Genomic DNA, 16,186 nt, shown 5'->3' with positions numbered 1-16,186 from the left:
ATGTGCTCTAGGGGGAACTGGTAAAGTTCTTTTAGCCTTCGCATAGCATATTTGAATGCACTTGACTATCCACCTTGCAATACCGGATTTTGATATGGGATTGCCCTTGTGTGGTAGAGCAAAAGTAACAAACAGCTATTTGTGTTACAGAAAGCTTTTGTCCTTTCAATGTAATAACTTAATGCTTTTTCGACGCCTAATGTGTGTAGTGCACGCTCTGCTTTTGAATCTGGTAGATGGAAGAACACAGACAACTCAACAGATTGATGAATATGACAAGCAGAAATGACTTTAGGAAGGAATTTAGGATTGATCCGAAGAATTACTTTGTTTTGATGCATTTGCAAAAAAGGTTCTTCTATAGTTAATGCCTGAAGTTCACCCACTCTTCTGAGTGTTGTAATAGCCACGAGGAAAGCAACTTTTCATGTGAGAAATTGCAGTTCATATCTGTGCAATGGCTCAAAGGGTGGATCCATTAGTCTGGTGAGAACAATACTGAGATTCCACACCGGAGCAGGTGGACATCTCGGGGAATAACTCTTTTGAGTCCCTCCATAAATGCTTTAATGACAGTACTCTAAAAAGAGATAGATGTTGTCTATTTTGGAGATATGCGGCTATAGCAGCTAGATGTAAACATATGGACTTGTATGCTAAATTGGAACATTGTAGATGTAACAAATAGCATGTAATGTTTTGTACAGAAGCATCAAGAGGGTTGCTGTGGTTGTTGTTACAGTAAATCACAAACCGTTTCCACTAAGCTGCATAGCAGGCTCTTGTGGTATGACGTCTAGCTTCTTTGATAATATTCATACAGTCTGGGGGTAGATTAGGATAGCCAAACTCTAGGACTTCAGGTGCCAGATCGTCAGATTGAGTTGACAGGGGTCTGGGTGTCTTATGTCTCCATGGCTCTGTGTGAGGAGACTGGGTGTAAGATGTAGTTTTCAATGAGGAACTACCAAGAGTTCCAATAGGGTTGTGAAACATGGCTAACGTGCCCATGAGGGAGCAACTAGGATTAGTGTCAGGGACGCTTGTTTGAATTTCTGAACCACTAATGGAATGAGTGGGAGAGGTGGGAAAGCGTAAGCAAATATCCCTGACCAGTTCATCCACAGTGCTTTGCCTTTGGACAATGGGTGTGGTACCTGGACGCGAAGTTTGGGCATTTTGCGTTTAGATGGGTGGCAAACAGGTCTATGTCTGGGAAGCCCCACATCTGAAAGAATGGGAGGAGAACTTGAGGATGCAGTTCGCATTTGTGGATTTGCTGTGTCTGACGACCTAGCAGATCTGCGATCTGATTGTTCACTCCTGGGAGGTGTTCTGCTAGGAGATAGATTTTTTGGCAAAGGGCCCATCTCCAGATGCCCCGTGTTAGGTGGGACAGTTGGAGGTAGTTTGCCCCCCCCTGTTTTTGTATGTAGTACATGGCTATCATGTTGTCTGTACGAATTAGTTTAGTCTTACGTACTAGTTGAATTTGAAATGCTTTCAATGCCAGAAAAATTGCTAGTAGTTCTAGATGATTTATATGAAGCGGTTTTTGTTGGGAGCTCCACATGCCTTGAATTTTGTGGGTTTGGAGATGGGCTCCCTAACCGGTAAATGATGCGTCTGCTGTTTGTACTATCTGTGGAACTGGATCGCTGAAGGGCCGCCCTTTTAAAAGGTTTTGTGTGTTCCACAACTGCAGAGAGCGATGGGCGTGGCCTTCTACCAACACTAGATCTGATAACTGACCTTTGGCCTGGTTCCACTGACGAGCTAAGCATTCCTGTAGGGGACGCATCTGAAGTCTTGCATAGGGAATTATGAAAAGGCAAGACCCCATCATTCTCAGTAATTGCATGAACACTCGAGCTGGTAGGGAGTGTTGAGGCTGGAATTGAAACAATAGGTTTTGAATATTTCTGATTCTGGCTGAAGTTGCGTAGGCTAGAGCTCTTTGTGTGTCTATAGTAGCTCCTAGATAGTCTTGAGACATGGATGGTTGGAGATGGGATTTGGTCTGATTTAGTGTAAACCCCAGTTGGTGAAGGAGTTGCACAGTTTTCTGTGTGTGGTGCAGACAGCTTTTGTGTGAGCTGGCCTTTATGAGCCAGTCATCTAAGTATGGGAAGACAGGAACCTCTTGTCTTCTCAGGTGGTCTGTGACTACTGACAAACACTTTGTGAAAACCCTGGGAGCGGTTGTCACTCCGAAGGGAAGGACTTTGATTTGATAATGTTGACCTGCTACCACAAACCTGAGGTATTTGCGGTGCTCAGGGTGTATTGGAATATGAAAGTAAGCGTCCTTTAAATCCAGAGTGGATAGCAAGTTGCCTTGCTCAAGGAGAGGAAGCACTTGTTGGAGTGTTACCATATGAAAGTGGTCCGACTAAATGAATAGATGTATTTCTCTGAGGTCCAATATAGGCCTGAGAGAGCCGTCTTTTTGGGGAATTAGAAAGTAGTGGGAGTACACTACTATTCCTTGGAATTGTAAAGGGACGGGTTCTATTGCCCCCTTTTGCAACAGGGAGAGAACCTCTTGCTTTAGAAGAGTGAGATGTTCTTGTGAAATGACCTTGGAGGAATATTCGGTGGAATGCTTGTAAGCTCCAGGCAGTAACCAGATTGGATCATTTGTAGAACCCATTTGTCTGATGTAATCGTATTCCAAATGGGTAGAAATTGTGAAAGGCATCCCCGACAGAAGTGGAATGATCGGGGTATGGGAAATAAGTCATTGTTTGTTGTTTGCAGGGGAGGTTTGTGATGAATTGCCTCTGCCCCTTCCCTTGCCGTTATTTCCGCTATATCCTCCTCTAAAATAACCTCTTGAAGAGGGCAATGGATTGTTGCCCTTGTAGGATGAGGAGGGATTCTCTGTAGATACTGTTTTGGAGCCGCCCCTATAAAATGTACGACAAAAGGAACCCCTGTTAGAAGGTGATTGCAAGGCTCCCATGGACTTATCAACTTCGCTATCTTTTTTCATCTTTTCTAGTGATACATCTACAGCTGGGCCAAAAAGATGTTCTTTATCAAAAAGGTGATTAAGAATAGAGGCTTTTACTTCATGCTTGAATCCTAAAATCCTTAACCAAGCATGTCTACGGAGTAATACACTAATGTTCACTGCCCGAGCTACTGTATCTGCCTGATCTAACACACACCTGATAGAGGTATTAGTTTTTTTTTTTTTTTGTCAGTCAGAATATCTTTATTCGACTTATTTAAAAGCCATACAAAGAGGGGAAAAAATTAAAAACATTTCATACAAGGTTTGTTTTTTTCCTTTTTCTAAATACAAATAGGCAATTTAAGGAGTATTACAAACAGTTAAAAAGTATTACATTAAAAAATGAGTATAAATAGTAAAACATTTACTTTAAGGCGAATCTAGGCAGACAGCTTTTACCCTTGAAGCGGCTACCAGAAAATTAGCTATACAAAAAGTAATGTGGGGATTGGGCAGTAATTGTAAAAAGAGCAGGGCCGGTCTCACTTGAGTGAAGCCTGCCTCTTTAAGAATGGGCAACAAGTTTTTTTTTCTTGGCTCTGAATACTTCCCACAAAACATGACAAAATGCATTGCATCTTGTACAGAAAACTGGTCGCAGCTACAGGGCAAGGCTAGTTCCGGCTTCTGCCAACTTTTAAAAGAACCTAAATAAAAATGTAACAAATTAAATCTAAACTTAGTTAAAAGGAACCTATGGAAGGGAATTGTAACAAAACCAAGGTAAGGTGCTAGTGAAAATGAGTTAACAAGTAGGCAATGTTCCCTCACTGACGGTTTCGCCAGTTCACATTCTTCACGGCATGCTTCCTGCCTTCCCATAAAGGACTTTTTTACAAAATCGATGTCATGTACCTTGATGTTCTCGGGGGAGGAAAAAAGCTCCGGGCGTCCCAGGTCTGAAAATGCCTTAGCCAGATAGGCCAACCAGGGGATCTTATTAGATTTGTCCAGGGACAGAACGTCAGACATGATCTTATGATTTAATGAGAGTTCTTCGTTCATCCACGTTTTTAGCCAAAAGATCAGAGGGGCCAAGCTCAGCATGTCAGACAAGAAATGTAGGCCCACTTCTTTATGGATGGAGTAAGTTGGGGTCGACTGTGGTACAGAAAGCAGGGTTCTGATGAATCTGTTCTCTGCTCTCTGGATTGGTACCAAGTTTACATAACCCCACAATGCAGAACCATATAGCGCAATGGCCACAGATTTACTCTTATAGATTTTTAACAGAGCTTCCATAGGCCTAGCCCCTAGCCTACCAGCAAAGCCCAGGAGTGCTGATGATGATGATCTAATGACAGCCAACCTCTTTGCTCTTACCTGCGGGCCCCAGGTCCCTTTCTGATCAAACAATACGCCTAGATAGGGAAATGTAGATACCCTAGAAACCGTGTCCCCCCTACATGTGAATGTTTTACTTCTCTTCTTACTACACCCACGGCCCACCACCATTGTATGTGACTTGGATACGTTTACCTTAAGATCCAATCGCTCCATAAACGAGCCAAAGGCATTCAAAAGGTGCTGGAGGCCAACACCCGTGCGAGCGATCAGTACGGTGTCATCCGCATACAGGAGCGCCGGGATTTTAACTGCTCCTGCATGCGGGACGTCGGCTTCCTGCTCCTCTAGGTGTGCGTCCAGGCCGTTGATATAAATGGTGAAGAGCAAGGGGGCTAATATACAGCCTTGCCATACCCCTTTTAATGATTTAAAGAGGGGGGTACACCTACCCTCATTCGTTACACGTACGCCTGCAAAAAGCTCTTGGTGCAGAGTGGCCATAAAGGTGACCAATGCCTCGTCAATACCCATCTCCAACAGAATGGCCCACAACTTTGTCCTGTTGACCAAATCGAAAGCCGAGGAGAGATCCATGAAAGCTAGAAACACGGACCCCTCCTTGGCCACGGTGTATTTGGAGATGAGCAAGTGCAAGTTGGCGCACTGTACAATGGTCCCTTTTCTTTCTCTAAAACCATATTGGATCTCAGACAACCCACCGCAGCTCTCAACATTTTCCCTCAACCTAGATAAAAGGACTCTACCTAAGATTTTTACAGATGAATCCAGGAGGGATATAGGCCTATAACAGCCGGGATCATCCCGCTGGCCTTTTTTAAAAATAGGGACGATGGTGGAGGTGTCCCATGAGGCAGGTGCTGGGTTGCCATTGACTGCATTGAACACGTTTGCCAAAACCTCTGCCCACAATTTTGCTGAGTACATAAAAAAGTCAGCAGGTACTCCATCGGGGCCGGGTGCCTTATGCTTTGTAGTAGTCAGGATAGCTTTTTCCACTTCTTGATAATTGAAAAGGATGGGACGGGCGGCTAAGGTTACCGACGGAACACCTTTAATTGCTTCATCATTATCCCTGTATACATTTTTAAAATGAGACAACCATTTTTCGTCAGGGATAACACAGTCCATGGATTCGTTATTGTCATCTGAAAAGAAGGGCTGTTTAATAATCTCCCAAAATTTCCTACTATCCTTCAGGACTGCCACTGAAAGGAGATTTTCCCACGCTTCACGTTTAATGGTGTCCTTTCGTTTTTTTACGGCTAGCTTATAAATTTTCCTTAGTCTAGTGATCTCATCTTTTACCCTAGGAATATTTTTTAGGGCTGCCAGCAGTAATCTGTGAGCTTTAGAACATGCTGAGTCAAACCAGCGCTTATTTCCTGGGGTTCCTTTTTTTGGCTTAACTAAAAGATCCTGTGACACCTGCCCGCATATTACCTCGAATGCCTCTACAATTTCTTGGCCCTGGGCACAAGGATTTTTGCAAATCTCAACCTGGTCCTTGATCTTAAGGAAATTTTCTGCATAGAATTTTTCCGGGACCACCTTTGCCCATTTCACTCGCCTGCCTTGATCAGAAGTCCTCAGGGGGTGGACGGGCCTTACTATCATTGGGGGTAATCCCATGTGAACTCCCCAAGCCACTTCGAGTACTACCGGGTTATGATCACTAAAATGTGTTTGTACCGTGCGATAAGAAATAATCCGGTTTAAAATACCTTGGGTAACAAAGATATAATCTATTATTGTACCTTGGTGGGCACCGGTGAAAGTTGGCAATCTAGGGCCACCTTCTGGTTCGTGCAAATCGAAGTTAGCAAGAAGATCTTCCAACTCCTCTCCCTCTGTAGTATGTTCGAAGTGGGGTCCCTCTAATCCTTCGTCCCCATCATCGCTACTTATCCTACATACTAGGTTACATGGGTGAACGTAAAAATCGCCTAATAAAATATACTCTAAGTCATACTTGGTATTCTGGCTGGCTAATTTTAAAATGCTATCTAGATTAGTGAAGTTACATCCTCTATGGTCACTGTTCCCTGAGTTATAAAAGTTTATATATATGGTCCTGCTAGTGTTGTTGGTCACTCTTTCAACCATTAAGAATCGGTACTAATCTGCCTACAACTTCCCTTCAGGTCTAAAGAGAACAAAATTAAAAGGCCTCCCTTAGCTCTCCCCATACGGCCGGGGACAGCTGCTTTGGTAAAGCTGATAAACCCATCCCACCAAAGATTGGCGGATGTGTCCCAGGTTTCCTGGAGAGCAATAATATGGTGGCCTAAAACAAAACTTGACCATGCCTTATCCTGTCGTTTGGCATTTAGCCCCGCTATGTTCCAGCTTATCATCTTGCAAGAATCTATAGGTGTCTTAGGCTCTAAGTACCGCACCAATGCCCCTTCAGCTGCTCGTGACAGTTGGGTCCCTTCATTAGTTCCCACTTTCAAAAAGCTCTGCGGGTTATCACTGGCAAAGCTCTGATTCGCACAGTGCTCAGGCAGATTTAAAGTGGGGAGATGTTCATATTTTGATGTGGCTTGGTCTTCTTGCCCTATCTGAAGGATGAACTCGCTGGGATCTAAGCCATTAATAAGTTGACTGCTCTGGGCTGGTTGCTGATCTAAAGCATCTTTTATCAAAATAATGTCCTCCATATGTCAGTCGCAGTCATTTAAGTTGGATAAGACTCCATACCTATTCCCCATTCCAAATCCCCAGTCAAAAGGGGTGGCCTCCTGACCCCATCCGCTAGCTGTTGTGTTCCCCATGGGTCGTGGGGTATTTGAATGCATCAAGAGCTGTTCATTTCCCGACCGGGCTATAAACCCATTTCCCTGACCTCTATGATCATATCCCGGGATGCTTGGTCCCCACCTGTCTATAATGGGCCAATTTAACCTAGGTGTTCTAGCGGTTGGCACAATCGGATAGTTACATTGCCCTGTCCCAAGACTAATCATAGGATGGAAACGGTCATTGTTATATCTGGGTCTAGTATCCCCTCCCCAGTTAGTAGCTCTTGTATTCCTTCTAGGTCTAAGGATGTTGGAGGAGGTCGCAATCTGGTTCTCACTATAAAAGAATTTCAGGGTAAGGGGGATTATGGAACCACTTCTTCGTTGAGGGGGAAAGATGTTAGCCAGAACGTTTGGGAGTACCTCTGCGTTAGCAAAGTTTAATACTTCGCAGTCCCCCTTAAACTTCTTTGGCTTGTTCCCAATCCATGGTACCCTCCTTATCATTACGATCTCCCCTGCTAGCTGGTCGGTCCCCTGGTATGCCATATGCATATTATTAGTGAGCCAGTGTAAAGCTTTATCTTTTAGTCCTTCAATAGATTCTATTTTGCCATGTGATAGAACAGGGACATTGGCCAATACAAGTACTACTGGTGAGGCTTCCATGATGAATTGTGATGAGTCATCCCCTAAAAGCAATGGTGCTGGCGCAACAGATGGTAAAGTGGGGGACTCTCTTGCTGCTTCCTGGCTAGGCGCAGGTGGTGGTGGCTGCCCTAGCGGGATAGACTGTAGTTGGCCTTCCGTAGGGCCTATGTCCACACCAGTGTCCTCCTCAGCTATGGCTACTGGTTTAGTGACATGAGTAACTAGATTCTCCAATTCGTCAGCCAACTTACTTTGTGAGCCACTCATCTTTTTCACCTCAGCAGTTAATTTGTCTATTTTCCCAATCAATGGCTTAATGATAGTCCTAATTTTCATATCTATCATGTCTGAGATCCTATTGAATAAGTCGTCATCAATGATATGTCTTAACTCATCGTCATCATCACACTCCACATTTTTCCCTTTGCGCCTAGGTGGTGTGATCTGCTTTTTTCTTCCTAGCTGTTTCCCCCCACGTTTTGGCTGAGATTTTCTACAAGCTCTCACAGCCCGTATTTCGGGCAACGAGGGTGAGGGAACTTCAACTACAATATTTTGCTGCTGATCAGGGTCAAACACTGCATTTGTTGACAAGTCAACTAGCAGATCTACATTTTCGTCATCATTACCGGTGTCTTGAGAATTAAGGTCCGGTATATATGTAGTGGGGTCTAGTGATGGTGTGTCAGACATTGGTGCATTAGAGAAAGGGCTCTCTGGGAGCAAAATTGGTGATTGGCTCAGGCCTAGGGATTGCCTTCTTTCATTATTTATTTTATTGACTACTTGTACTAAGTAAGAATCTAGGGTGTTAACCGACTCTGTAGCTACAGGTGCCAATTTTCTAGGCATGTTTACAGCAGGATAAAAATGCTATCAGGAGTCTAAAACAGCACTCAAAGGGTTGACTACGGAAGCAATACACAGTACTAACAAGACAAGAGAGAAACACTACCATACAGTAATAGGAAGATTCTTGCTCCAATCAGTTCATAGACCAAATGCAAACGGCAGCTAGGGTCCAAATCAAATATGAGATAACCTCTCAAGCAACCAGCACTATGTTCGGGTTTACCTCAGTTGGGTCACCAGCATATCAGAGTAACTTTTCAGTAGGGTCCTACTTAGGTTCATGTAAGGAAGATCTAATCCTCTTCTTTAACAGTAACCCCTCCTACCAATCCGGGTTCCTGGGCGATTCAGCAACGTGTCGAAAACCGTCTTCCTACTGACCCCCGTCTGGTAACCGGTGAAAGAATGGAGGGTAAAGATTGCTGGTATTACTGGCCGAGGAATGTTCAGTGACGATGTACAGCAATGAACCACGATATGTTTCCACAAAGGGTACAGTACCTTAACTGCTCAATTATGAAGATATCCGGGGGATGGCCTAGCCTGGCCTTTTCGTGCCTCTGAGGGCAACAGAGGGCCCGCCCTTTGCCCGGGCTTCGCTCGGCGTCCCGCTCGCGTCCCGCTGAGCGTCAGGCCGTTGTTAATATAGGGGGCGTTGCAGGCGGGGGGGCGTGTCTCGGTGGGGGCGCGGCCGTGCACACCTGTGCAGCGCAGGGACTCCTGGTCTTTTGAGTCCCTGCAGGCGCGCTCCCTCGGCCAGCTCTCAGAACTCCCTCCACGAACCAGGAAACATCAGGCGCCCTGACAGCCTCTACCCCTCGCCGTACGCCGCGCAGCGGCACCCGCAAAGCGGGTGCTGCAAGTTGTTGAAACAGCGGCAGCTGCAGACGGCGGATCCCTCCTGGGATAAGTGGAGGCTGAATCTGAGGCTTGACAGTGAAGTTCGATAATGGCAGGAATCCTACAGCACCTAGGTCAGATTCACCGTGAAAGGGTCCCGCAGTTAACAGGAAGCTCCCGCCTTAAGTCACAGGTCAGGCGGGGGGGCGTGTCTCGGTGGGGGCGCGGCCGTGCACACCTGTGCAGCGCAGGGACTCCTGGTCTTTTGAGTCCCTGCAGGCGCGCTCCCTCGGCCAGCTCTCAGAACTCCCTCCACGAACCAGGAAACATCAGGCGCCCTGACAGCCTCTACCCCTCGCCGTACGCCGCGCAGCGGCACCCGCAAAGCGGGTGCTGCAAGTTGTTGAAACAGCGGCAGCTGCAGATGGCGGATCCCTCCTGGGATAAGGGGAGGCTGAATCTGAGGCTTGACAGTGAAGTTCGATAATGGCAGGAATCCTACAGCACCTAGGTCAGATTCACCGTGAAAGGGTATTAGTTATTAGTTTGCCTTCTTGTATAATGTCACTGGCTTTAGTCTTATGCTCATCCAGAAGGAATTCAATGAGCTTTTCCAGTTTGTCATAATGAGCTCTATCATAACTTGCCAACAATGCTTGGGAATTGGCAATGCGCCAATTATTAGCTGCTTGTGAGGCTATCCTTTTTCCTGAAGCATCTAACAATTTGGATTCCTCATCAGGAGGAGGGGCATCTCCTGTTGTTTGAGAGTTATCTCTCTTACGAACATTGGAAACGACCAGAGAGTCTAAGGGTAACTGACCTCTGATATACACAGGGTCATTAGGTGCAGCTTTATATTTTTTCTCTACCCTGGAATTGATGATCCTAGCTCTTATATGGTCTTTAAATATATCCTCAGTGTGTTTGAGCATTGCCTTTAGTATTGGTAATGTTTGCGTAGCCCTTTGAGATGAACTCAGTGTCTCTAACAAAACATCCTCTTCTAAACTCTCGTTATGAAGCTCTTCTCCATGATATTGTGCAGCCCTATTAAGAAGCTCAAAGTACCCAATGTTATCATCTGGAGGCGAAGGCCTGGATGGATATAAGTCAGGATCATTATCTTGAGGGACATTGTAATTATCCCATGGATCTGGATCCTGTGGTGCATCCTGCGGTACATAGTCATCTATTTCCCCATCCCCTGTGTCCTGTGGGTCAGGTGATGTTGGTGTAGGGGAATGTGTAGGTGTAATAGGCAATTCTTCATGAATAGATGAAGAAGGTGCAATATAAGGAAGAGAAGGGTTAGTAGTCACATTTTTCTTCTTTAAAGTAATGTGGTAGTCCTCTGGTAAGCCCATTTTCCTCTTTTCAGGAAGTTTGGCGTGAACATGATCAGTTTCTGGATGAATCACAATTTCCTTTTGTTTGGGATCCGGTGGATTTTTGGTCTGAGGTTCTTTATGTGCCGAACAAGACTGATTTGCATATGGCCATGTCTGAACTGGGGTGGCTTGGTGAGCAAAATAACAATGGATTAAACCCAGATCTGTGACTGGGGGTGAATGTTTTGCCATTGTGCAACATTCCGTCCATCATCTTGTGTGTTTTGCTGTTCACCCTATGTGGGAAGGGTATGCCCAAACGTGGGTCCCATGCTCACTAAGCCACTGGTGTCAAGCTATCCTGGCTGAAGACGGCTGACAGCCAGAAACCGGTTCTAGGATGCTTGATTCCGGTCCAGGGAAGACATGGCTTGGCAGTTTGTGTGGGACTGTTCCCATGAGGCACAGGGTCAAGACTGATTTGCATATGGCCATGTCTGAACTGGGGTGGCTTGGTGAGCAAAATAACGATGGGTTAAACCCAGATCTATGACTGGGGGTGAATGTATTGCCATTGTGCAACATTCCGTCCATCATCTTGTGTCTTTTGCCTTTCTTTAGAGGCAGGTTTTGGCGTTAAAAGTTTTGACTCAGAAGATTTCGGCTTCTGCAACAGTGGCACGGAAACCAGATGGTGTTTTGGTTTTGACGCCAAAGGTCGGGTACGGCGTGGGGACATTTAGAACCCGAGCTGGAAGGCTGGTATTTAATGTTTTGGCGCCGAGTCTTAAGGCGGGGTGCTCGAAACTTTTTCTCGGGGCTCACCTTGGGCCGAAGGCAGAGGAGGGACCGGAGCCTTTTTCCTATAAAGGAGATGGTATGGGAACAAAGTCTCTTCACTCATGATTCGTTGTTCCAGTGTCAGGTCTTCTGCATCGGAGTAGGCATAGGTTACGGAGACTTGCTCCTCCTCCATTTCGGCTTCTTGCACTTGCGATTCTTCGTGTTCCTCTGAGCTAGCTGGCACTCACTATTAAGTTTAGTATATTCGATAGAGACCTATTGACCTAATTCCTACGTCAAATCTATAGGATATATTATTCCAATGCGCAGAGCCTATTGGGAATATAGGAACTACACTACATGGCGCCCAACGTTTGGTAAGGCACTAATTTAACGCTAGATACTAAAGTAACTCAGTCGTGCTTTTCTCAGAGACCCCTTTTCCGTAAATACTCCAATAGACGGAGTTGGTAAAGGGATAATATCCGCCATAGCTGAGTAGGACGAAAATCCTATGTATTAGCTTTTTGGTTTGTTCAAAGTTAAATGATACAGTGTTCCAAAATATTGTGCACCTTATCTTTGTTCCTTTGAAACTTGCTCTGCAGTTTTCATTTAACAAAAATGTCCCTAAACAGGGATAACAACACCGAAACCGGTGGAGCTGCGGCTGATCCAGCCGATGCAGCTTTTAACATAACAGGTTTTAATGAAACCGACGAGGATGCTATAAGCATTTCAGAGAATTTAAGGAAAGCCATCACTATAAAACTTATTAGAAATGGTGTAACACCGAGAGGTGGTAGGGTAGTTTTTGTGATAGAGGCACATGAATATCACCAGACAGAGGTATTCTATCATGGATATTCTTCCCTGAAGCAAATCCAGTAACAAAAGTGTTTCACTTCTACAAAGAAGAAGAACCACCAGAGGAATACATTCCTTTCGAGGATATTGAAATTCCACTAACATACCAAGAGCATGCACTCTGGTTTAAAGGTGCCCTAAAGCATATAAATCATGTTACCAGGCTCGGTCCACTAGGTAGACCAGGAGCAACATTGCCGGTATTAGCCAGCTATACACCACATCCTGAAATTAATATAATGACAGATGCGGAACTAAGAGCTCAACTTAAAGAGCTAATCAAAATCTATAGAGAATTGGTTCAATATGTCATTGACTGAGTAAAATAGTTATCTATTATTTCCACAACTCTGAGAGATATATTCTTATTCTTGGGAAAGAAAGTTGTCATGTTTATGCGGTTGTCAGAAACTAATCCCATCTTGTGAATTCGAGAAAGTTTCTAGTGACCTCTGAGCTAGCTGGCACTCACTATTAAGTTTAGTATATTCGATAGAGATCTATTGACCTAAGTCCTACGTCAAATCTATAGGATATAATATTCCAATGCGCAGAGCCTATTGGGAATATAGGAACTACACTACAGAGTCAAACTTGTGCCAGCAATTCATTAAATATCGCAATCACAAGCATTTCATCCACTGGGCCATCATTCTACTGGCACAATCTAACAAATTTTATTTTAATAAAGGATGGTAAGAAAATGACTTGCCTCATTTTTTGCTGAACTATAATGTATCTAACAATGCTCTGTTTTTTTACATTTAATTTATAAGGCAAAAAATGTGACAAGTAGGTCTTGGCAAGAAAAATATTCTACCATTTCTAGAAAGCTGTATAATAAAAAATAACGTATCTTTCTATAGCATTTCACCCAGTACCGCTGCCAATTCTAACCATTGCGAACAACAGCTGTTGCTATAAGATGGTTCAATTATAAACAATATAACAACCTAAGAGCAATAAAAGGCTAGGAAAGTCTAGCCAGGATTTGATCTTAGATGAACAAGTTACTTACCTTCGGAAACGCCTTATGTGGTACAGAATCTCTCTAGCTACAGATTGTTTACCTTAGATTTGTCCTTAGGCGTCAGACTGGATCTGGAAACTTTTCTTCCGCAGTACACCTACGAGCCAGTAGCTGCCATTATTCGGCTCCATGTGGCATCGTCCCTGCTGTAAGTGATGTGCGCAGTGCCTATATCAGCGCTACCAAAGTGCGCTGACTTTTTATTCGCAACTTTCCACTCCAGGAGCATAGAGTCATGAAGAACCTTGACAACAGGTGTGTGAAACTAAGCCCCTGAAAAGGGAACAGCCCTGTACCTAAAAATCAATTTGCAGAGCGTGGAGAACAGGTGAGTCAGTAAGGAATCTGCGGCTAAAAAGAGTCTCTACTAGTTAAGGCATTACCGAATCTGGGTCATGTTTGGTATGAAACATGTTGAAATCATACCTCAACGCCGATTTCTGTGTTGGAGGTATGGTCACATGTACTGGGGGGCTCTTTAGAGGAGCCCCTTGTACCCCCATTTACAGCCTTTCAGGCTGGAGGTCCATAAAACGACAGGATCTGCAGACCGGTCAGCTGTATACAGTGCCTACAGATGCAGGAGAGAAACGTATTCACTCCAAGGGAGATTACTTTGGCTGTCCTTGATGCCCACAGGTCCCTGGAGAACCTGAGCGAAGCACAGACACAGACAAAGCAGAATACTTGCAAAACAGCAAGACCAGGAGCAGCAGGAGTCTTCCGTGATGCAGTTTTGTTTCCAGCAAAGCCCAGCGAAGTCCGAGTGACCAGACAATTCAAGAGTGTCTTGGTTTCAGAGATGAGTTTTGTTCCACGATAAATCTGTGGACACACCCATGGAGGAGCCCTTAAATAACCAAGGAAAGGATAGTAACATCTCAAGGGATCCCTCCAAGAAGAGGGACTGCATAGCGGGGAGGATACTCCCCTGTCCTTTGTTCAGTTTTGTGCCAGAGAGGGAACCAAGGATTTCTGAACTGCCTCAAACCAGTGCAGGCAAGGAGGGCACCAAATATGCCCTTCAAAGAAGTCTGGTGGCACTGGCCTGCCATCCCAATACACTGTCTGGGAGGTGGTCACACCTCCCTGTGACAGGAAACCTATTGTTCTACCTCTCCCTGCTCGAGCTCAGCTCAGCAGCAGGAGGGCAGAATTGTGTCTTGGGTCGGCAGCAGCACTATCTTTCTGGCAGACGATGGAAGGCTGTTACAGGGAGTACTGGGGCTTCCCAGAGGAGCCCCCGGGCATGGTATCATACTTCCAACACCTGTAGCGCTGTTGGGAGTATGATCCCAACATGTTTGATACCAAACATGCAGAGATTTGGCACAGCCACTTTAAAGTTAGCCATTGCATAATGACGGATGGCCACTATATGTATAAAAATGACTGACTGCACGTACAAAGCCGGGAGAATCGACTCTGGGGTTTGTAGGGGTGTCCTGCTCATGCAGGGACAACCACACATTTATAACTCCGCACCCTGCCTTCAGGATTCAAAGGCCTGCCTTATGGTTGACTTACAGTTTTTAAGTGCATTGATCCCAGATATAAATAAAATACCTTTTATTTATTGTAAGTGGTGCTAGCACCAACATACACAAGCTGCAATGGTAGGCCTGTAGTCACAAGTTGAGTGGTCTCTCTTGGGTGGAATAATAAATGCTGCAGCCCATGGGAGATCCCTGGTGTACCTATGCCCTGGGTACCTCAGTACCATTTACTAAGGACTTATAGGGGTACACCAGTAGCCAATTGTGGAGGTACAGATGTACGTACCGTGTTGAATTTAGGGAGGAAGCACAGTGACTGCAGTCCTGATTAGCAGGATCCCAGTCAGACTAGTCAAAAACACATTAACCCCAGGCAAAAAGTGGGAGTAACCATGCTAGAAGATTCCTACCTTCCTACACCAAGTAGCAGTGATTGTGCTATGTAAATAAATAGCCTTATTTTTTATAAACACTGTGTAGTTCTTTCTCATCTAATCCAAGCAATTGATTAAATATGGTAAAACAAGCTGCTTTACACTCCTCAAGATAAGCCTGAAGGTTACTCTCCACGGCTATCCCTTGGAGAGCTTTAAGGTTATCAAAGACCACTAACATCACCATAAGGCTCGCCTAGATTAGTGCAAGGTGTTTTACTCCTTTAACTGTGAACATATACTAAGCCAGCCTCCTACAACAGCACAATCAATCGGGAAATTGTTCGATTCTACACAGGTTTCCCTTTCTTGGCTCCAACATGTATGCCCAACGAAGAGATGATCGTCAAACCGTAACGGTTGTGTGTGGTGAAGGTAGAACGACAACATACCCATTGAGAAGCAGGATATGCCATCACCTACCCCACTGGAGGTCTATAACATCAGACTGAGGGGTTCTTCAAATTGTCTGAAAGGGCTACTCCCTCCCCTTCGTGACTAACCCTCCAAACTTGCTACCCACATACCATCGGCTGATGAAGGACCACATCTCATTACTCTGTCAGAAAATGGAGTCTCTCTTGGCCAAGGGAGCTAAAGAGAGGGTGCAGGTATCGGAGAAGTAGGTTGTGGTTTTATTCCTGCTACTTTCTAGTGCCCACAAAGTACAGGGGACTTTGTCCTATCCTAGACTTGCGCCCTCTCAATTTCTTCCTCAAAACTGAGAAATATCAAAATGCTCACCCTCACTCAAGTCCTGTCTGCCCTGGACCCGGGAGACTGGATGGGAATGTTGGACTTGTAGGATGCATACTTCCACATTCCCATTCTGCA

General features: G+C 44.9%; 1 protein-coding gene across 2 annotated transcripts in view; it reads right to left on the bottom strand.

Moving 5' to 3' along the window:
- The window catches only part of CEP290 (centrosomal protein 290), a 1,500,249-nt gene that overhangs the window by 617,983 nt on the left and 866,080 nt on the right, over positions 1-16,186 (bottom strand). The window lies entirely within an intron of this gene.

The sequence above is a fragment of the Lissotriton helveticus genome, chromosome 1_1 (genome assembly GCF_964261635.1).
Source record: "Lissotriton helveticus chromosome 1_1, aLisHel1.1, whole genome shotgun sequence".
Lineage (NCBI taxonomy): Eukaryota > Metazoa > Chordata > Amphibia > Caudata > Salamandridae > Lissotriton > Lissotriton helveticus.
This window is presented reverse-complemented; position numbering and strand designations above follow the sequence as displayed.